The following is a 22,525-nucleotide window of genomic DNA, read 5'->3' on the forward strand; positions in this document are numbered from 1 at the left end:
TGAAATCCCAGTCTATCCCTTCCCACCCCCCACCCCCTTGACAACCACAAGTCTGTATTCTATGTCTGTGAGTCTATTTCTGTTTTGTATTTATGCTTTTTTTTTTTTAAGATTCCACATATGAGCGATCTCATATGGTATTTTTCTTTCTCTTTCTGGCTTACTTCACTTAGACTGATATTCTCCAGGAGCATCTATGTTGCTGCAAATGGCGTTATGTTGTCGGTTTTTATGGCTGAGTAGTATTCCATTGTATAAGTATACCACATCTTCTTTATCCAGTCATCTGTTGATGGACATTTAGGCTGTTTCCATGTCTTGGCTATTGAAAATAATGCTGCTATGAACATTGGGGTGTAGGTGTCCTCCTGAAGTAGGGTTCCTTCTGGATATAAGCCCAGGAGCGGGATTCCTAGGTCATATGGTAAGTCTACCTAGTCTTTTGAGGAATCACCATACTGTTTTCCACAGTGGCTGCACTAAACTGCATTCCCACCAGCAATCCACTGTCATTCTAATTGTTTTCTCCTTATAGATAAGGTTTCATTTCTCTCTTGCTGTTTTCAAATTTTTTTCCCTTGACTTTATTTTTCAGAAGTCTGAATGTGATGCGTCTTAGTGTTGACTTCTTTAGGTTAATCTTGTTGGGATTTCACTCAGCTTCTTGACACTGTAGGTCTATGTCTTCTGCCAAATTTGGAAAGCTTTCAGCCATTGTTTCTTTGAATACTTTCTGGCCTTGTCCTCCTTCTTTTCTTCCAGGATGCTGAACGTATATTTGCCAAACAATTTTTATATCCCCATAGGTCCCTGAGGCCCTACATTTTTTTTTGCATTATATTTTCTGTTTTTTTAATTAATAATTTCTGTTATCTTTATCTGTAAGTTCACTGATTCTTTTCTCTGTCCCCTCCATTCTACTGTTGAGCCTATTCATTAAATTTTTCACTTTGTTTCTGTTATTTTTCAGTTTCTAGGAAACTGAAAGATGATAAAATTTTTATTTATTTTATTTTATTTTATTTTTTACTGAAGTATAGTTGATTTACAATGTTGTGAAGTTTTTTTTTTTTAAAAAAGAACATAAAAAGCAAGCTAAAACATTTTTTTTTAATTGCAAAAGGAAATAGCTCTTTCCTGCTTCCTGAGAAATGTATACCTTGACGAGCAGGGCTCTGTGGACTGATGTGGCTCACATTTAGAATGCTCTTGCTTCCATTCAACAGTCCTCTGTAGAACGTGTTCTGAGAGTTTTTCTCCAGAGCAATGGTTACTTCGGGCATGACTGACTGCCTCCAGGAGACAGGACAGGTAGATGAGATGGGAACAGGCAGTATTTCAGCATTAAGCCATTACTTACTATGGCGCTTCTGGCCTTTTCAGCCCCACCCCACCTCATGTTACTTCAGCCCTTCAGCTCCCTCAGATCCCAGACTCTTTGCATGAATTTTTATAGTTTTTTCTCCTCTGGTACAATTTTCCTCTGGCATTCTGCTTGTTTATTAGTCTCTTGCCCCTTTTTGCCTGCACTGTGACATTTCACGCATGTGCGGGTTCCTTGACCTAGCTAAACACCACCTACACATTTTAATGGGTTTGCTTTTATCAACACTTGTGTTGCTCTCCAAAGCTAATGGAATACAGATCTTTCTTTCTTCTCTTCAAGGTGGGGTTGGGGGAGACTGATTTTAAAGTCCATAGTCTCCTCTCTCTACGAGATGTTCCTCTGAGGTCACCAGCTGCTTCTGATACGTGCTCCTTTCATCCTAAGCCCCACAACTAGAGGCAGGAAGATAAATGGGTGGGAGGACAAATTAACACTGAAAAGCTTGATAAATACTAACAACAAATACTAAAAATAACTAGGCAGAAGTAGTCTACTTTTAGGAATTTCATTTGTGCCTTTGTGTTGGGGGTGAGGAGGAGGGAGGGAGAGAGGGCTGCGGAGAAAGGGCTGAAAATGTTAATGTTCTCTGGAGGTGGAGGCACTAAGAGCTTCCCCAGGCAGACAGCACCACCCAATCCCCTCCCTGAAAAAGCTCTTTCTCTTTCTCAGCTTTCTCACGCTTCTGCAGCTCTGCAAATGACTCCCTCCCTGTGCTGCAAACAGCATCCCTGCTTTTGCCAGCAGAGGGGAAAAGCAACTTAGAGACTGCAGGCTGCTTTGCTCTGCAACCCCATCCTCTCCTATTTGCAGAATATCCTGGCCATTTTCTGACCTCCGTTCTTGGAGATCAGATGTTGGTTGGGATCGGTGTGTGTTGTCTGCACGTCGTGAATCCCTGGTATGCTGGGTGTGACATGGCAAAGCCATTAACGCCGCGTGACACAATCTGCATGGTGGAGACAGGACATCACAGACTAGAATTTCACATATTCCCCAAAAAGATTTCCAGGACTGGCAGCCCTGTTGCCCACTTCCAGGATTGCGACGTGGATAGGTAACCCTGATCGTTTCATGGCCAGGATGTCCTGATTTAACAAAATGGAGGAGAATAGGCCTGTTCAGTTCTGTTTCTGTCGTTTTCCTTTCCCTAGTGAGCAATTCAATTATGCTCTGAATCGATACGAATCACTAGAGCTGAGGGAAGATACACCATGAAGGAAATAAATGGCTCCCACTTGGATGAATCATATGCACTTTCGAGCTCTTCATCATACCTGTCCTGGGCAACCAGCAAAAAGGGAGCACCTCAAGCCCGAGTCTTCCCCTCCTGCTCCCCTAATCCCTCCTCCATAACACGCACTTTCAATAGCACGGTTGGACAGCAAAAAGAAATAAAAAGTGCTCCTTCCTGTTCCCTACTCTCAGAATCTCCACATCTTTAGCCATCTCCCCTTCCTTCTTTCAAGACTTGGATGCAGAAGGAGCATCCTCCACGCAAAGGTTAATCCCTCTACTTGTGCCCAGATTCTCCCCTCCAGCGTCATCCACAGTTTGCTCCAACCCTTATCCCCATCACTCCTCTTACATCTTTAGGATACAACTTCCCTCATCTCCTGCTCTGAAGCTAGAAAAAGCTTCAGCCGCTCGAATCCTGCAAATTTGCCTATTTTGTTACCCTTTACCATCCCATCTCTCTCCTTTTTTTTATCACATTTCCTAAAATAAGGGTCTACACTGATTATTTCCATCTCCCGTCCTGCGTTTACTCCTTATCCCATACAACCAGACCCTACTCTGCTCTCTCCAAGGTCCCTAACAATTTCCAGGTTGCCAAATGCAATGCCCTTGACCCTTCTGCTTAGCTCTGAATCCCAGTCTGCCCTATGATGCCATTATGGTACAATATCCTAGCTTTCCTGGGACCTATCTGTCCATTTCTAGGCCCTTCCACTACCTCTTCCTCTCCTAACCATCCCATAAATATGGGCAATCACTATAATCTAGAGTTGCTAGATTTGGCAAATAAAAATACAGAATGCCCAGTTAAATATGAATTTCAGATCAATAATGAATAAACTTTTTTAACATAAATATGTCCTAAATATTGCATGGGACATTCTTATACTAAAATATTATTCTCTGTTGATCTGAAATTCAATTTTAATCAAGCATCCTGTATTTTACTGACAACTCTACCATAATTGTTTCTTTAACGCTCATCTCCTCTGACTTCTTCCTTTATTGATGTTTTCTATGCCCTTGGCTTCAGTGTTTATCTTTTCTCAGATAATTCCTAAATCTTCATCTCTAGCAACAATTCCCACCCCCTCTCCCTCTCCCCCTCCCCCTCGCTCCTTCTGATGCATTTCTCTGTTCTACCTTGGATATTTTATAGCATCTTCAACTCATTATATATAAAACTGAAGTTACTCTTTTAGACTCTCAAACTTACTTCTCTTCCTGGCTTCTCTATCTCTAGTATTATCCTCCCAGCCTCCCAATCACCTTAACACCAAATCCAGGAGCCTCCCTATTTGAGTGGCTGAATTTTGGTTGATTTTACCCTCACCGGCATTCTCAGATCTTTCTTCCCATTTCCATGGATACTGCTAACTTGAAGCCCTTGTCATTTCTGTATGACTACAAACCACACCCGGCTATCCAGGCTATTGAAATCGCCTTCGGATTAGTCCCCTCACTTGTCGTCACAACCACCCTCCACCCCTCACAAGCTATCACTCAATTAACAACCTAATTAAAGCACAAGTATGAATATGTCACTTTCTTAATCAAGAAAGCTTCCTACTGGTTCCTGGTTGAAGTTCAAGCTCCCTAGCCAGCATTGATGGCCATCCATGAGTTGACCTTTCTCCTCTTATCTCCCTGTGGCTTCCTCTATGCACCCCAAACACAAGGCACATAAGAACACATTGTTGGGGCCTTCCTACCTCTTTTTGCTCACACTTAGACTTAGTAGACTACTTTGAGGGTGACTCTTGGAGTTTCTGAATAAATAAATATATGCTCACTAAAGGCTTGCTGAATTTGTGAAGTCAGTTCTAAATTATCCACTTTAACAGGATGCAGTAATTAAATCTAAAATCACTTATGTGATAATGCAAGTGGATGCACTTTTTCCAAAAACAAATCCATTGTTTGCCTGCTGCTAAATATAGACGATGTCAAGTTCTCATAAGCATCTCATATCCTGTGATGTCAAGTCACAGCTGGACTCTGATAGGAATCCCAGGGGCAGAGACAGACACAGACTCCACCCACTCTCACTATCAGCTGCCTCTCTTGATTTATCTTTTTTTAAAAATTTTTTATTGAAGTATAGTTGACTTATAATGTTTCAGGTGTACAGCAAAATGATTCAGTTATACATATAGGTATCTACTTTTTCAGAGTCTTTTCATTATAGCATATTACAAGATAGTGAATATAGTTCCCTGTGCTATACATACAGCAAATCCCTGTTGTTTATCTATTTTATATATAGTAGTGTGAAAATTTCAAGTTTATCCCTTCCACCTTCCCCTTCTAGTAACCCTAAGTTTGTTTTCTATGTCTGTGAGTCTATTTCTGTTTTGTAAATAAGTTCATTTGTAGCATTTTTTTTAGATTCTACATATAAGTGATATCAAATGGTATTTGTCTTTGACTAACTTCACTTAGTATGATAAACTCTAGATCATTCATTCTTTTTTTTTTTTTCAGGTCATTCATTCTTGACTTACCTTTTAAACTCTGATTTCTTCCCCCTCCCCCCTTCTTGCACTTGGAAAGTTACAATATTCTCTGTAAATGTCCCTGAATTCTCTGTTATGTAGATCTCCAAATAACTATATATCCTAAAAATGCTGCCAACCCACATGCCGATCCAAAAACATCTGAGTGTTTTGATCATCTCAATTAGGGGTCTGCTACAGGCCAGACAGTCAATATTTTCAGCTTCACAGACCACATGCTCCCTGCTGCAACTACCCAATTCCACCATTATGTCACAAAGGAGCCTAGATGACACCAAAGAAAGTGAGCAGGCCTGTGTGCCAATTAAACCTCACCTACAAAAGCAGGCAGCAGGCGTATAGTCATCGTCTGCCAAGCCCCAACCTACATCAAGCTCCCGATGAGCAAATGAATTCATGTTTTCTTTCCAAACTCCGTCTTTCACTGCGGTCACTTGATTAGAAAGAACACCAGACCATCATTTGAGATGGGCATTTCTGTTTTCACAAGATTATAATTACACCAAACTCAAGACCCCAGAGTGGGTGAGGGGAAACATGGGCCAGGGCCTGGAAGCCCTCTCTGGGTCTTCCCTCCTGCCCAGTGGACATCACCCCAGGACGTGGGCAGGGCAAGGCCAACGGGGTAAGGCGTGCACTCTCTTTGGGCACAGATTTTAAGGGGACACCAAAAAACTCAGTAATCAGAATAAATATTTTACTGTAATACTTTCACAAATCGAAAGTCATGAAGCATTTATGTCACTTCTCAGCATTCTAAGTAGAGACAGGGTCACCAGTACCGGTTTTTTTTTCTTTCGCTTTGGGCTCCCACATGGCTCTGCACAGCACTGTTATTGATCTGATCTTTATCTGAAATATTAATATTTTGTTCATCATGGATTGTTTTGCATTAATTTTGATTTTTAAAAAATTCTGCATTAAACGTAATTTCTCTTGATTATGGAGTTTTATGGTGCCTTCTTTAATTTTGTGCCAAAGCGAGTGCCCCACTCCCCTCCCTCCCCACTCCTTAGAACCAGCTCCACACTGCCCCCTGCATTATCAGCGTCTATCCTCCTTTCAGAGAATGATGCACACCTCCTTCACGTTCCCTTTGGACCAGATCGTTCCCCTGGGCTGCTTTGATCCCATTTTGGTTACTGGATCTGCCTACAGATTTGAAGCCTATGGAAACTCTTGTACCAGACTTTCTAGAGTCACTTTTGAGAGACATGTTAAGACGAGAAGGGATTTAACATTTTATAAAACACGCACTAAGTCCCAAGCGACACTAGGGCAAGAGACTTTCTAACCATCATTTCATTTAATGCTCATGACAAGCCAATGAGCTTTGAGTACATTCTTTTGTATGAATGAGGACATGAAAGTTCAACAAAATGAGATTATAGAAAACATTACAGCCAGGTGGAAGCTTTCTGCTACATCACATATCTGTCAAGAAGCTAACACTGTGCACACGGTTAAGGCACTGCCTTGCCTTCCTACCTTACATTTGCACAGATGCATCCTCTTGTGTACAAAGAGCTTTCAAATGCTTCTTCTCATTTGAGCTTCATGATTATCCTGGGAGGTGAAAGTCTCGTATTTAAGACGTGCTAGCACAGACTCATCAATTCCATTATTTGGGTAAGGACATACTCAGAAAGGTTAAGCAACATAACCCAAGATCACCAGCTAATAAGTGGAAAACAACTAGCATTATAAACCCAGGTCACCTGGGGCTTAATGAGCTGTGCTTTTCACTACGTCCTTCCCACCCTAGAGGCGCACACCCGCATAGTTATCTTCGACCCAGTACCACCTATGTTTACATGGTAGCAAATACCCCAAAGAAATAATATCTGGGACTAGGAATTTTGCTAGAAGGAAACTGATGCATAAGGGGAGGAGCCTGAAGTATTGAGCGCTATCTACCCTGCTGAGGAAGACCTGAGGTAAACAAGGGGGTGGGGGCTGGAGCGGGGTGTCAGGAGCCCCTGGAAGGATAGAGGCAAGAAGAGGCTCCGAATGACAAGGCCAGCCCTGGCCTCCCTCACCACTTTGCTAAGGGTTATCCCTCTTGGTGTTGGGAGCCACTGTGATTGTAATTAAAGCAACTGTAATCAAAGCAACTTCTGCTCAAACCCCCCACCTTTCTGCACCCCATGCTCCAAGAAGCAAAGGAACAATTTCCAGCTTCCAGTTCCTATTTGTTTCAGGTGCCACCATGATTTTGTGATCAGAAGGAACATCATCACAGGGCACAGGGGAGACCATTTAGATGGGGGAGAAGGATCAGACCAAAGTGAGGACAGGATGCAGGAGGGGAGGAGATGGACAGGAGGCATTAGGACATCATTTCCAACCCAGCGCTGGGGAGAAAATGGCAGGTGCTCTGTTTTAGAAGGAATCACATTTCATGTAATTCCAGGCGACTTCCAAGCAGCATCTGGCATTGTATCTCCACAATGAGATGCACAATAGGCACTTTCAAGTGTTTAAAATACTTGGATATGCAAAATTTCACAGCTGGTCACAAGTTCATAACAGCTACGTGACTCTTCCATCAGGGAGCCTCCATGCCATGCTGGGATTCCACAGGGCAGCGTGGCTTCCTCATTCTTCAAAACAGAGCTGCTCAAAGAATCCTCTGGCAATTTTAACTACACAAGAATAGAAAACACCCCAGGCAGAGTGTGACAGACCCATCTTGTAAACTGCAGGATGGTAAGGTATAAACAAAAATGGAAAGAAATCATACAGCCTTTTAAAAAAAATCATTGCTTTTTACAAGAACAATAAGAAGGAAATAAATTCAGCCCCAAACATCACGGAGCAAAAGCTCAGAGAAGTGTTAAATCACAAGGCCGGTGGCTGCAGGAATTTGCAGTGATCCATTCCAATCTGCCACTCGTCCCTGCTGGCATCACACTTGACTTTACAGACTCCTCTTTCAGTTTTACATGCTTGGGTTTTTCTTGGTTTGTTTTTTTTTTTTTTTTGCTTTTTCTTTCATGCACCACAGCCATCATTTTCAAGGTTGTTGCAACTTTCCTAAGTCCCATCTTTCTTCTTCTCTGACCCTACAAACAATGTTGCTTCAGAGAAAGGACTGCAAAACACAATTATTTCTGTCTCTCATTTGACTGAATCATGCTCTTGCATGCAGGGAGAATGTTCACATACTTGTACTGAGTCTTCATGAATCCTTTATATGATCACTTGTGTTGTTAGAAGTGGCAGTTGCAGCAAAACTCCAGAATATTCTATCCTTTCAATCATTCTACCAATAATCGAGCACTGAGCGTGTACTCCTGACAGTGGTCTGGAGAAAACAGGGATAAACTGTCAGCCCTAGCTTTGAGGACCACACAGTCCAGTGGAGGAGAGAGACTCGAAAACAATTCTGAGAGAGGGTCAAGCTACACTCACCCCTCTGCTCTAAGGTAACAATGTGTATGTCACACTATTCCCACTCCCTGGCAGACTGCTTCCACACCAGAAATGCCCCTGCAGGCCAGCTGATCAGGGGACTAGGTACCCTTGGCTAAGCAAGCACAGATACTGGTTGCCATGCATGTTCTCCTATGAGGCGAGGAGGTCCTTCCTAGGAAGGTCTCCCACCCTCCTCCACCGCCACCGCAATTGCCTTGCTCTACGTACCTTCTCTCGGCCTCGGACCTCCAAACTGCTGTGCTTGGACTTACAAGCCTCCCTTGCTCCAGTTATTATTCCTGAGGTCACACATGTCATGCGTCCTACTATGGGCCAAGAATGACCCACAAATTAGCTCACTGAATTTTCATGACATCTTTAGGCTTTGTTATCCTGGGGTCAGAGATGAAGGAAATGAGGCCCAGAAAACTTCAGAAATGTGTGCAAAGCCACACAGCTGATAAGCAGAAAAACTGAGACTGGAAGCCAGGACCATGTGATTAGAGATGCTCTTAAATGGCACACGTGCTCCAGCGCCCTGGCCAGGCTATTTACACTACAAGGACAGACATCAACGTTTCCACTCTTTTCATAGTCCCTAGGGAGGGCACACCTATGAGCAAGCAGAGTAGGCATTCTCCTGTGTGGTGTCACTTAGCAGAGGACAGGCAAGGATGGGTTAAAAATATGTCCACTGTTGTTTCTCACAGCACCGAGAATTTCACCACTGGAGGTGCATTACTTCAGACCTCAAAGTCATTCTGATTTTCGGGATTTCTCTATTAGAACATGGTTTCCCTAGAAGGGATCATACTGCTACCAAACTTGGGTCTGCTCACCCATGCGCAGTAAAGCCAATCTGCTGACACCAGGCTGCAGTGAAGGAAAGTGCAGCGTGTACTGTAAGGTACCATACAAGGAGTCCCGGACAGCTAGTGCTCAAAAAAGCCCAAACTCCCTGATGGGTTTCAGCAAAGCATTTGGAAAGGCCAGGTGAGGCAGGGGCTTCCTGGGGTACGTGATCAGCTCGTGCACAGTTCTCTGACTGGTTGATGGTGAGCTAACAGGGCGGTGTCACATAAATTAACATTATCAGTCCTTAGGTTCCAGTAGCCCTGGGGGCCATGTGCTCATGATCGTCAAGTAGTTAATGTCTTCCACTGGGTGGGGGTTTTAGCATGCGTAAAACAACTCAGGAAATGTGCATCAGATACTGTTACCTGGGTACGTCAGGGAGGAACTAAAGTGGAGGATATGGGGGAGGGGTCTGTCCCTGGAAGGCCCCATAGGGTCCTGCTTGGTTATAATACTCAACTGAGATCAGGGTCTTGGAGAATGAGTCACAGGAGAAATGCCTAGAAAGGAGCCTGGGACCTGAGAATGGCACAGTGGTCCTGAGAGGAGGATGGGAGGTTCTGAAGAAAGGGGTGATGGTTTTGTCTGGCTGACTCCCTCTGTGGCCCTCAGCACAGGGTGAGGCAAATGGAAGGTACATAATTCTCTTGATAGGAGGAAACACTGTTTTGATCAAGCATAAGACTTGGAGGTACAGGGCATGGAGGCAGGTGGGCACTGAGTGCTAATGACCCTGAGCGTTGCGAAGGCACAAGAGACAAGAGAGGAGAATTCTTGCTCTCAAAGAGCTAATAGCCTCTTTGGAGAGAAAAAGTATCAATAGCAAACAATGGGTGAATAAGGCAAGACAGGAATGACCAAGCTCGGAATACATGTGTAATAGGAAACTCAGGAGGAGAGCTCAGTGTGGGAGGAGGTGACGCCGGCATCACTGGGGCTTGAGGTACCAAGAACAGCAGCAAAGGAAGCGAGATGATGAATGACTGTCTTATGCCAAAAGAAGACCCAGAGGACCTCAACCAGCTGCCACCTCAGTACTCCCGAACAAGGAAAATCAGCTTGGATTTGATCACCATGATGCAGAATGATGTTAGGATGGCCTAGAAATGAAATCTGAAGACAGATAAAATGTACAGAGATACTCTTTAGAAAATATACTTCTTCAAATTAAACCCAGATCTTTTGATAAAAGGATCTAATGGTTGCTCTAAACATACTATAAATAAATCTAGAATTTCAGTAATAGGAGAAATGATCAGATTTATATATTAAGACACATGGAGAATAAATCTGATGGAACCATTAGGCAAGTCTAACCCCCTCTAACACCAGAGAAGAGATCTGATGATGATCACCACAGGCCAACAACACTGGCAGATTCTCAGACCTTCCCCTGGAGTCAGCTCTCATAAAGAATCGCTTTATCCTGTGACCTTCCAGCCACAGACAAATGGCTTTCACTTAATACTTCCTTCACAAGCAGGAAAGGTTACTTCTGTTTACTCTAACTCATTTTAAATAAAAAAGATCCCTTTATTAATTCCTACAAAGAAAACAACCCCAAGGAAGGAAGAAAGCAAGCAAGCTCTGACCTTTATTTGCTAAATGAGTTATTTCACCAATGGCTACATGTGGTTATGTCCTCACCATTCTGAGTCACAACCTGCTGTACCCCTTGGCATAAGAGGAACAGCTACAGCTTAAGGCTTAGTTGTGAGTGAGCAGAAAAAGAAAAATACAGGTAGAGAGAGACTTGAAAAAAGAGTGAAGGGTGGGGGAGGAGGATCCACAAGAAATCATTTCTCCTTTGAGAAAGAATGAATTGAATTACTGCAATATATTTTTTCTTTTCATGTCAACTTGGCTGCTAATGAGCCTTGTTGCCATAAGTTACCTGTTTTCTTCAAGGTGGCGGCAAATCTGAGGTGTAAACAGCAAAAGGTCTCTGGTTCAATCTGCTAATAGGTTCGCATTAACCTCCATGGAGACGCACAGACAGTGATCACATTATCCAAACCCACAACTTAGACGCAGGATCTAACAAAGGATGCTGTGCCTTGTCTCCAGGTGCAAGCAGCAACTTGGCAAATGTTGTTCCAATGACTAAATGGTAGAATTTCTGGGACATTTTGGTGTTACAAGGAGCAATCAGAAAAAAGAAAATTGAGTTTCTGAAAATCCAGGTGGTGATTACAATCCTGGAGTAAAATAACAATAGCAGAATTTCCACATTTTATATTTTATAAGAAAATGATTCAAAACCCATAAAAAGAAATCAGTGGAAATAGATATTTAATACATTTAAAATATACAAATTTCTAAGGACCATGTAAAATGTAAAAATTATAACTTAAACTGTATCATCCTATTATTATTAGCAGACAAAATTTTAAAACATAAATATTAAAGAACTAAAGTCTCAAAGATGAAAAAAATTATCATGAATGTTGAAAGTGAGATCTTATTATGTGAACATTATTAAATGAGAGTTCTTAAAGTACATAAATGCTGTTGCCACTGAGTTGAGAATATATTTTCGTGCAAATTTCTTCACTGCTTAAAAAAAAAAAAAAGACCCTAATCAGAAAAATGGTGATATATTTAGGAGCTATCTCCAAATATTTCATTCCTCAAAGTTTAAAGATATTCCTCAAAGTCAAACATAATATTGTGTATTTGTTTGTGGGTGAGGGGATGAAACTTTCTTAGTTACTTCGAGATGTAGTTTGCTTGAAGGCAAGAAGCAAGCATTTCTGATTTGTTCTTCTCTTCCTTAGTTTGCTCCTATACGCCCAGCTGCCTGTGTCTGTTTCAAAACTCTCCTGTTGCAGTGGACATACCCTGAGGTGACTGCCCAGTGAGTCGTGCCCTCCCCTGAGTGCAGGCACAGACTGTGACTTGCTCCTAGCCAATGGAGCAGAGCAAAGCCATAGGGGAGAGTCACTCCCTTGATTAGGTTACAGTATGTAAGACTCTGTCCTAGCAGACTGGAGCCAGAGACTCTCCTACTGGCTTTGAAGTCAGCCACCATGTTGTGACAGAGCCTATGAGAGACAAACAGCCACATGACAAGGAATCATGAGTGGTACTTGGGAGATAAGAGCAGCCCAGGTGACAGCAAGAAAACAAGGGGACCTCAGTCCTACAACCTCAAATGAATTCCAACAACCTCATGAACTTAGAAGGAAAAAACCCGACCTCCAGAAAGGAACACAGCCCAGCAAACATCTTGATTATGCCATTATGAGACCCGAAGCGGAAGACCCAGCTAAGTTACACCCAGACTCCTGAGCCACAGAAACCGTGGGATAATCATTAAATGTTGTTTTAAGCCACTAGATTTGTAGTAATTTGTTATGCTGCAATATGTAACTAATGCACATGTGATAATCCACTTTGAACTCCAACAACAATTATTCTCGCAAAAACCGTTTGTGCTGCCAGTGCCATTTTCTTCCTCCATTTGAGGACAGCAGAAACATAGCAGAATGCTTTACAGATGTGTACACCTTTATCCAATTCAAAACCTTAATGCAGAATGTAATTATCTACATAAGAGTCTCAAAACATAAATTAATTCAGTTCAACATTTTCAAAATACTATTATTTTGGTACTTGAAAATTGGAGAGCATACCTTCAAACCATTTTCTATTGGGCATACTTCATTACTCTTTTAAATAATTTTTTTATTTTTGAACAGTTTCAGATTTGCAGAATTACTGTGAAGCTAGTACAGAGTTCTTGTATACCCCACTCCGATTTTCCACTATTATTATATCTTATATTAGGATGGTAACTTTTTCACAATTAATTAACAAATATTGACACATTGTTATTAACCAGACTCCATACTTTATTCAGATTTCCTTAAGTCTTTACATAATGTCCTTTTTCTGTTCCAGGTTCCCATCCAAATTATTACCTCACAGTTAATCATCAAGTGTCTGTAGGCTTCTCTTGGTTGTGACACTTTCTCAGACTTCCCTTGTTTTTGATAACCTTGACAGTTGTGAAGAGGACTGGTCCGGATGCATCTCTACTGAAATTTATCTTATGTTTTTCTCATGATTAGACTGGGGTAATATGTTTGGGAGGAAGACCACAGAGGTCAAGTGCCATCCTCATCACATCATGTGAAGGATGCCTACCATCAATACGACATACCACTGTGGAGGTTAACCTCGATTACTCAGCTTAAGGTAATGTTGTCAGGTTTCTCTGTTGTAAATTCCTTTTTTTTTTTAATTTACTCCCTTTCCATACTATATACTTTGGAAGAAAAAAATCTGTGCAGCCGCCATCTGGAATCATGCTTTACTGCCTGAAAAGTGGAGTATCTACATACATTATTTGGAATTCTTCTGCATAAGAGATTTGTCAATTTTCCTCATGTATTTATCCAATCATATACTTTTATTAGAATAGATACTTATTTTCTCAGATTTGTGTTAATCTCAATACTATATTTTGTTGCTCGAATGGTTCCAGCTTTGTCAGTGGGTAGCATTTTCAGTTGGCTCCTGCATCCTCTCTACACACATGATGTCACACTCACCATTATGAGATTATTTGTTTTAAGTTTTATCTTTTTTCCTCTAGTAGTTCCTTATTTTCTGGCACTGTGAGATATTCCAGGTTCATTTTGCATATTTCTTGTCCCCATCCTCAATCAGCCATTTCTCTGGTAGTTTTTATTGAGAAACAGTATTGAAACCAAGATTTGGATGCTAGGTGCATGTATTGCTACTGGAGAGTCACTGCTTCTAGACCAAACCAGTTTTTCAGTCTCTAATATGGGACCTTGGAATATCCCTACATGCTTAATGTATTTTAATTTATTCAACAAACATTTTACAGAAATTACTATGTACCAGTCATTATTTCAAGTATTTTGTAAATATTCACTCACTTAATGCCTGTAATCACCTCATAACAATAACAACATAGGTAGTGTTACTAAACCCATTTTATGGACAGAAAAACTGAGGCACTGAAAGGTTTGGACCTGTGCCCAAAGTCATGTAGCTAGTAAGTGGCAGAGCCAGGCACTGAACACAAGCATCTGGCTCCAGATTTGGGGCACTAACCAGTGTACCATATTGCCTCACACTGGTGAGGGTCTCGCAGAGCATAAAATTGATGAATTAATTAATCCACCCATTCATTCTCCAACAAATTTCTATTAAGTGCCCATTAGGTGCTAAACTCTGCTAGATGTTAATTGGGGCTTAATGCCATTTGAGATACATCTTGGGCTGTGGCCCAGTTTAAAAGGGAAGAAGAAGCTGTTGTAACGTGCCCCTTGAGAGGACTCTGGCAGCTGCCTGGGATGAAGACAGTACATAAAAGCCACTTCACTCGGTGGCTGCAAATATACTTCTCTGTGCTACAGGTGATAGTCAAGAGTGCCAGGCAGTGCCTTATTTATTTCATTTCTATTTTCCTTTTCACAAATTTTAGAGAGGGAGCTATTATCTTTCCTATATATGAAATTCCCATTTATTACACTACTATTCACTGATAAAATATTTGAATGAAACTGTCTCTGGTGAAAACCATTGTGCAAAACCGAGATTTCCATTTACAGATGACTGAAAAGAGAATTTAAAATGTATGCTTACTTTATGAGTATCTCCGGTGGGTGGTTCCAAGGGACCAAAGCTGAGATGATCTAAAAGAAAACAGGCAAAATAACCATGCTGAAAGCAAATGTCTTACAGGATGCTTTCAAGGTCACGTATCCCCACGTATTTCAGTGGCAGAGCTCTGTGAGGCTCCCCATGACTTGGCTTTACTTGTCAATAACACATTTTGGGAAAGGGAGTACAGGTGGGGTAGAGGCGGGACTCTCCAAAAAGGACAGGCCTAGAGAAGAAGGCAGGGTGACACGACGGGCAGTCTGACATTGACTCTGACTGATAGTTACAAACTCCTTGGAAGAGGATATAGATCCAAGGGAAGGGATAGGGATAGTCAAGAACATGGGTCTTCATTTTTCAGTTCAGAGCAAGCATCAAATTAACCTCTTTTTAGATACACCAAACTTTAGATATTTTCCAAAAAGAATGAGCAGACACAGTGCCATAATGCAACAATAAGAAACCATAAAAAAAATAGGTGAATAAGTGGGAATGATGTATTGGGTATAGTCACAGTTCAGAAGAAAGGAATGATCAAAGGGGTCAGCCTGGGAGCGGGCTGTATCAGAGATAGCCTGAGAGGAGCCTGGCTCAGAGGGTCTGACTGAGAAGGCTTGGAGAACGGGGGTGTGATCTACTGAATCCCACAGCCAATGGACACAGAGATGGGCGTGGTCTCTCAGATTCTGCTTCTGGTTTTTATAACCTCTCTTTGAGAACATGTGTATTTTAGAACCTCTGGGAGCACTAGTCTAGACGATCTAATTAGCCTATCTAATACAGTTTCAAAACTATCAACAGGGTCAAAGCCCTCTTGGGAGATCTGTTTAAAAAAAAATTCCAACTCATATCATTTAATTCTTAAATATCAGAGTGTTACTGTTATTAGGAATAAAAACCAAGAAATTTTCAATTGAGTTTCTAAAAATCTTCCCTTTTTTCTAAAAAAATTCAATTGTAATAATTCAAGAAGAAAATGTGTTCCAAATGACATGTTAGGAAAAAAATGTAATATTCCACCAATTTCTATGTATCTGATGATGTACAATCATTGCAAAATGCATCTCAGTTAATATACCAAAGACTCATATTCCTCCAAGCATTTAACAGAGAACTGAATACAGTTAAAGATGAACTCAGAACTTTACCAGTTAATAAATTTGTCCTTTTGAACATAGATAGAGGCAGTATATTTCAGTGGTAAGGACCTCAGCAATACTGAACTTTTGGATGTTCCACAAATAATTGCTATACTATTTTTAATTCTGGCAATATGAGAATTCTGATCTAAGACACAGTCTTAGTTTTTTTCTTACTCAAAATAACTTGTACATTTTAATAATACAGATATTTAAAAGATATGAATTTTGGCTTATAAAATGTAATCTTTCAAGTATGATTTTTTTTTAACTAGAAGAAAACCTGTGAAATGGTTTTTGTACATTTTCCTTTATATCACAGTTACTTTGTTGACAAACAAGCACATTGCAATTTGAAAATTGATAATGTCATTTGCAGCAACATAGATGGACCTGGAGATTGTCATTCTAAGTGAAGCAAGCCAGAAGGAGAAAGACAAATATCATATGATATCACTTATATGTGGAAACCAAAAAAAAAAAAAAAAAGACACAAATGAACTATTTGCAAAAAAGAAACAGGCTCACAGACACAGAAAACAAACTTACGGTTACCAGTGGGGAAAGGGGGCAGGGAGGATAAATTAGGAGTTTGGGATTTGCAGATACTAACTACTATATATAAAATAGATAAACAACCAGGTACTACTGTATAGCACAGGGAACTATATTCAATATCTTTGAGTAACCTATGATAAAAAAGAATGTGAAAAAGAGTATATATATATGTGTGTGTATAACTGAATCACTATGCTGTACACCAGAGATGAAGTAACACTGAAAACCAACTATACGTCAATAAAAAAAAAGAAAATTTGAAAAGTGGTATTTTAGGCTTTTTCATTGTTAAGATGTAGAATCAAGTCAAAGTGGATTCAGTGTTTTACATTTTAAAATACATATAGTTAATTCTGTTTCAAACTTTCAGGTTTTACTGAAAACAAAACACAGATGCTTGGTTAAAATGGCATGGTGAATAAATAAACAGTTTACCAGAGCTGACCCAACGCAGGGCTCCAGAGGCTTTCTCTAGTGTCAGAGCGGACAAGTCATTAAAAAGTGAGCCTGCCGCTGGCATCTAAGCGGCATGAGACCAGGAGAAGAGGACATCACATGAGAGGTGTCAGAGTTCTGTCTGTTCTCTGTGCCATTTCATTGATCTACTCACAGAAGAACATTGAAACAGCCTATCTTATCTATTTTTTCTCAGAGATTGATAAGAAAATGATGGAGGTGGGGTGGGAGGGGCAAGGACATTTGGGAGGGCAGGCGTAAATAATCCAGAAAGTGTATACGCTATTGTCTCTGCTTTCATTGAAACAGACACATAAGAGAAAGTTTGTAGATTACAGGCATATCTTGCTAATTCAAATGATCATTTCCAGGAGAAGAGGGGATAAGGCAGAAAGAACACATGAGTGGAAGTCAGGATTCTGGGTCTGACCCCAGTGTGACCGTTAGTCAGCAGTGGGCTAACTCTGGGGCAGTCACTTACCAACACTAGGTCTCTACCCACAGAGACATTGTGTGAGCCCTCTAAAGCCCCTCTGACATCCATTTCAAGTTGGTTCTCACTTTTGCTTTAAGATCTCCATCAGGAAGTTTAGGTTTATGAACAAATAAATACAGCTAGCCAAATTAGCTCTTTCAGAAGGCGGAAGTGAATGCTTTTTTAATGGTGATAGTGTTTAAAATAGTCACTGTGTATATTGTGGTTTGCATACACAAATTTCAAGGTTTATGATATGAAAGTCTGAGAACATTTGGATAAAAACTGCTTTGAAAAGTTTAAATGTTATATGAAGACACTGTACAGTTACCAACATCATTTAACCTTCATTTCTAACTGTCCTACAGGTCAGCAATACTATCCATTCATGCTAACAATGAATGAATTGGTTTCTGATCTCAGTGTTGGTGTCTAATTTTTTATCCCAAACATGGCATTTTCACTGAGCAGTATATTCTGACAAGTATTTGTAAATAGAATCAAAGAGCTTTTTACATTTCATTTTAATCTGATTCATTTAGTCTGGTCATTTGAATTTCAGAATCCAACCCTATCTTTACTCTAGAAGTGGAAAAGTCTTAAAATTTATTCATCTGGAAAAAAATGTGCCTCGCTCCAAAACACAATCAGACTGGAAACAGATGACATTCATGTTCTCAGGGGCATTTAGCATAAGCTAAATATATTCACAGCACAGCTGACCATTTATAAACACAGCTACCATCACAACCAGAGAGCTGTGTCCATGGCAGTCCATTCATCGGTCCGAAGTAAAAAGCCATGAATCCTGCTGGGGTGAAGGCCAGGTCTGACGATCATTGCAGTCAACACGACTCTATTTTACACAATTGTTTAATACAAATATTTTAAAGCACTCCATTGTCTTATTTCCTACTTTTAGACTGAGTACTTAAGTAAGAATTAATCTAGTTCTTTCCACTTTGGGAAACATGGATGTTAAGAACAGAGGAAGCAGATTTAAAAGGATTCTGGTTTCCCTAAAAGGACCATTGCATTGCCCCGGCTACTCACAGCACAGCACAGCCTCACCTGGGCTCGGTGCTCCTCCTGAGCTTCCTTCACATGCTATAATCGCTCTGATGCCACAATTCTGAGACTCTAGTTGTGAGGAATAGATATTTTTCTCACTTCTTTCTCAGAGCTGGTCTTAAATTCAGAAAGCATGTTATGACAAAATAAAAAACAATAACCCCTGTGTCATGCAAGGAAATTAGGACAGTTGGGTTCCCACTGAGAATTGCTGAGATGGGCTCCTAGAACATGTGGTTCCAAAGTCTCTTCCTTCGGAACAGACATTTCCCTGTCCTCCCCTCTGGCTTCCTCTTTCCTGCTGACTATTGCTAGTTTGTAGAAACTGCCCACCAAGTGCCAGATCCCAGCCAGTTTATTTACCCTCAACTATTGGTCCTCACCCTGCCATCCTGTCACCCACCACCTCTTTCTACCACCTCATTTTACCTTTCCACAATTTATTCATTATCAGTCACTCAGAAAATATGTGAGGACCTGAATGTGCCAGGCTCCGTGCAGGACACAAAGAGTGTGGAGCAAGTAAGGTGAAGCCCCTGCCCTCACAGAGCAGCCAGTGTAAAGGGGGAAACAGATGGAACACAGGTTAACATAAGCATCAGTACAAGTGCGCCCTGTGCACAGGTGATGGTCAGAGAAGCTGCACCCAAGTCAGAGACTAACAGAGAAGGGCCCACGTCAGGTGACAGACTCAGGGGAGCTGTCTTCTAAGTGGAGAAGAGAAGTGAAGGGTTTCAGAGGAGGGCAGTCTAAGCAGAGGGCACAGCTCATGCAAAGGCCGAGAGCTGGAAAAGGGTCTGGGTAGTGAGTAGGGGGGCAGCAGGGCACCGGAGAGCCGACGGAGGTGGGCAGGGCTGGGTGGGAGTTTGGGCTTTATTCTGGGTGTAATTTTATTTTCCTATTATTTCCATAAGTGCAATTTTTTTCTCTTATTACTCTCAAAGAAAGCAAATCTAAAAACAAAACAAGAAGGAAAACATTTAACAATTATTTTCATGTCTATTTAATACCAAAACAGCTGACAAAGAGCTGTACTCTTCCAACACTGGAGACCTGCCTGGGCTGCAAACAGAAGGACAAGCCACGAACCAACTGGAAAATGATTCTGCAAAAAGCCTCACACAACAACTGCTCTATGAATCCCTGACAGAAATAAACTAAGAAATGGACAATGGCTCCAAGATCTTACGAGGTGGAGATGAGGACCCTCATTTTATATGAGGAAAATGAAGCTCAGAAGGTCTCATAGCTAATCAAGTGGAAGAACCAGGATTTATCACCAGGCTTGTCAGACTCCAAAACTTACACACCTTGCTACACTTCCCCCGAATTCCATCAATTTAATAAAATACCATCTTGTTTGATCAACATTCCTGGAGAATGAGGTGAGCCTCCTGTAGCACAGAGACCCTGTAAAAAGGAAAACTTTATATACCTCGTGGGATGAGAATTTTTCAAATTTTCAGCACTTTGTATCAAGTGCCCACGCTAAGTACCTGAACGTCGGTGATTCCGCAATGCTGCCCTCAGGCACTGCGAGATGTAAGCACCTGTTTGCCCCTAAAGGAAATGGGCCTGTATTGCAGACTCAGGATTATTACTGTTACATATTAACAATTTCTCTATTATTATTTTAGTTTTCTGTGCTTCATTCTTTTCCTGTTTATTCACTTTCAGGAGGAGTTTTTTGTTATTTCTACCTGTCTCTTTGTTTACTTTCCAGACTTTATTTCTTGCAGTTTTCACTGCGGCCGTCTCTTGCAACTTATCCCCAAATATTAACATGCAACTTTTACTTACTTGGGCTTGAGAGACCTGGCAATTTAGTTTGTCAGCATTCTTAGTAAAAGAAGAATAAAGAGGAACCAAGCAAAGAATATTAAATTCAAACACCCAGTGCTGTGGGAAGAAATGTGTCCTGAAGGCCTGAGTTCAAAGGGCAGGCGTGCAGGGTGTCCTCAGAGGAGGGTAGAGGATGAGCTAGAACGGAGAGCAGAAGTCAGACCGTTCAGGAGACAGATTGTCCAGAAGGTGTGTCTGAGTTGGCAGTTCAGGACTCAGGACACACTCTTTCATGGGAATAGCATTTCACATGGTGGCTGGGTTGTCAAGCCACTCTACAAAATCTTCTTTAATCTGTCATTACATGAAATGCCTCCCCTTTGATTCTATCAGACTGTGAAACAGGAACAAGAAATCAGAAAGTCAGGTAAGTATTGTAAAAACCACAGCCTCTAAAAGAAGGAGGAGGAGGAGAGGAAGAAGAAAAAAAGGAGAAGGAAGGGAAGGAAGGAAGAAGGGAGGGGGTGGAAGAGGTATTTTCCTGGGGGTCGGAGGGCAGATCCAGATTTGCGGTGTCTGGGCTTATGAAATTAGAGGCCTCTTTTAAAAAAAATACAAATTATGAATACAGAAGTAAATATAAATGGGAATATTTTTAGAATGAAAAGAGAACTATAGAAATTACAAATTTTAATAACTGAAAAATAGCTTAGCATAATAATATTTTTAGTAATTAACCTTCCAGATGACATGTATACATGGAGTGACTGGAAATCACATAAATATATCTTATTAAACCCAAACAATATCAACCCCGACTCATCTTCCCCTTAGACTGATCCCCTCAAATGCCTCTGGCTGTGCCAACACCCCTCCATGTGAGGGTAAAGGCAATCGCAGTGGAGGGAGACAGTGTTCTTAACCAAAATCTCTTTCTTTTGAAAATCTTACAAAAACACGCTCATGTGAGCCCCAGGGTAGGGCCTTAAGCATCCAAGTTCGGTGGATCCTGTGCTTTCCCGTCCTCCAAGTCTGCCCTGTTCTCCTGATCAGAGGCTCCTCTTCCTCCCACGTCACCCCAAACAGGAGGCAGAAAAGAGACCATGCTCCTGATTTAATAAGTCAGGAGAGCTCGGGTCCCTTGATCCTGACTCATCAAAACGTGCCCCCTCCCACAGGGAACACAGGGAGCTAGGACGAGTTAGCAATGGGCACCCACTGGAGTTTTATAGAGTCTTGGCTCCACAACATCTCCCTGAAATAGTCATCAAAACAGCCGCGTCCAAATAAATCATCCTCCATCAGCACCAGCGAGTGTGCGTCAGGGTGTGGGCGATGGTGTCCCTCTGCAGTCATGACCTCAACTTCTCCTCTTTAGGGAAGTGGTGACATGGCTGGTCTGGCAGCTTTTGTTTCTATTGCAAAGCTTGTACAACTCCTTTTTTGGGGGTTTTGCCAGTGACTTTGCCTTCGGAACTAGAAGCTCCTTATCAGTGTCAGATAATCAGAAGGCTGTATCCCCAGCACCGCTGAGCCTGAGGTCAGCCTGGATCATCCCACTGACTTCCTTTGCGGGCCTCAGGGTAGCTGGCCCACAGCAGATTCAGTACTATCTGTAGGCCAGGGATCAGTGAGCAAGCGAAGGTCCACCCCAAGGTGCAAAGGCTGTTTGCTGCCCAATGGTTATTTGGACTTTACATGAGAATCCGGTGGATGACCTGGAGCAACTCTGTTACTCGAGGTCTGAGTAAGAAGCCAAGCTCCTCCCTTAGATGTGGGCCAGGCCCTCAGGCCCTTGTCCACCAGGCTGGCTGGGTCATGCTGGTGGCCCTAAAGCACCCCGAATGGGTGTATGCATCTGAAGTCAGAAACTCTACCAGAGAAATGCCAAGGGGGTGGAGCAGGGGAGCAGAAAGAGCTCGAGGCGGGGACTCAGGTGAACCGTGTGTGACTCTATGTCCTGAGCTGTAGAATAGTCGCAAACATTATACGG

General features: G+C 41.6%; 1 protein-coding gene across 10 annotated transcripts in view; it reads right to left on the reverse strand.

The window, feature by feature from the left end:
* Positions 1 to 22,525, reverse strand: part of NCALD (neurocalcin delta) — a 365,895-nt gene that overhangs the window by 159,007 nt on the left and 184,363 nt on the right. For 9 of the 10 annotated variants that reach the window (XM_072949553.1, XM_072949554.1, XM_072949561.1 and 6 more), the window contains one exon: positions 15,034 to 15,083. The exons of the other annotated variant lie outside the window; for it this stretch is intronic. The gene's annotated coding sequence lies outside the window, so the exon portion shown is untranslated. The remainder of the gene's footprint in view (positions 1 to 15,033; positions 15,084 to 22,525) is intronic. 10 annotated transcript variants of the gene reach the window in all.

The sequence above is a fragment of the Vicugna pacos genome, chromosome 25 (assembly GCF_048564905.1).
Source record: "Vicugna pacos chromosome 25, VicPac4, whole genome shotgun sequence".
NCBI lineage: Eukaryota > Metazoa > Chordata > Mammalia > Artiodactyla > Camelidae > Vicugna > Vicugna pacos.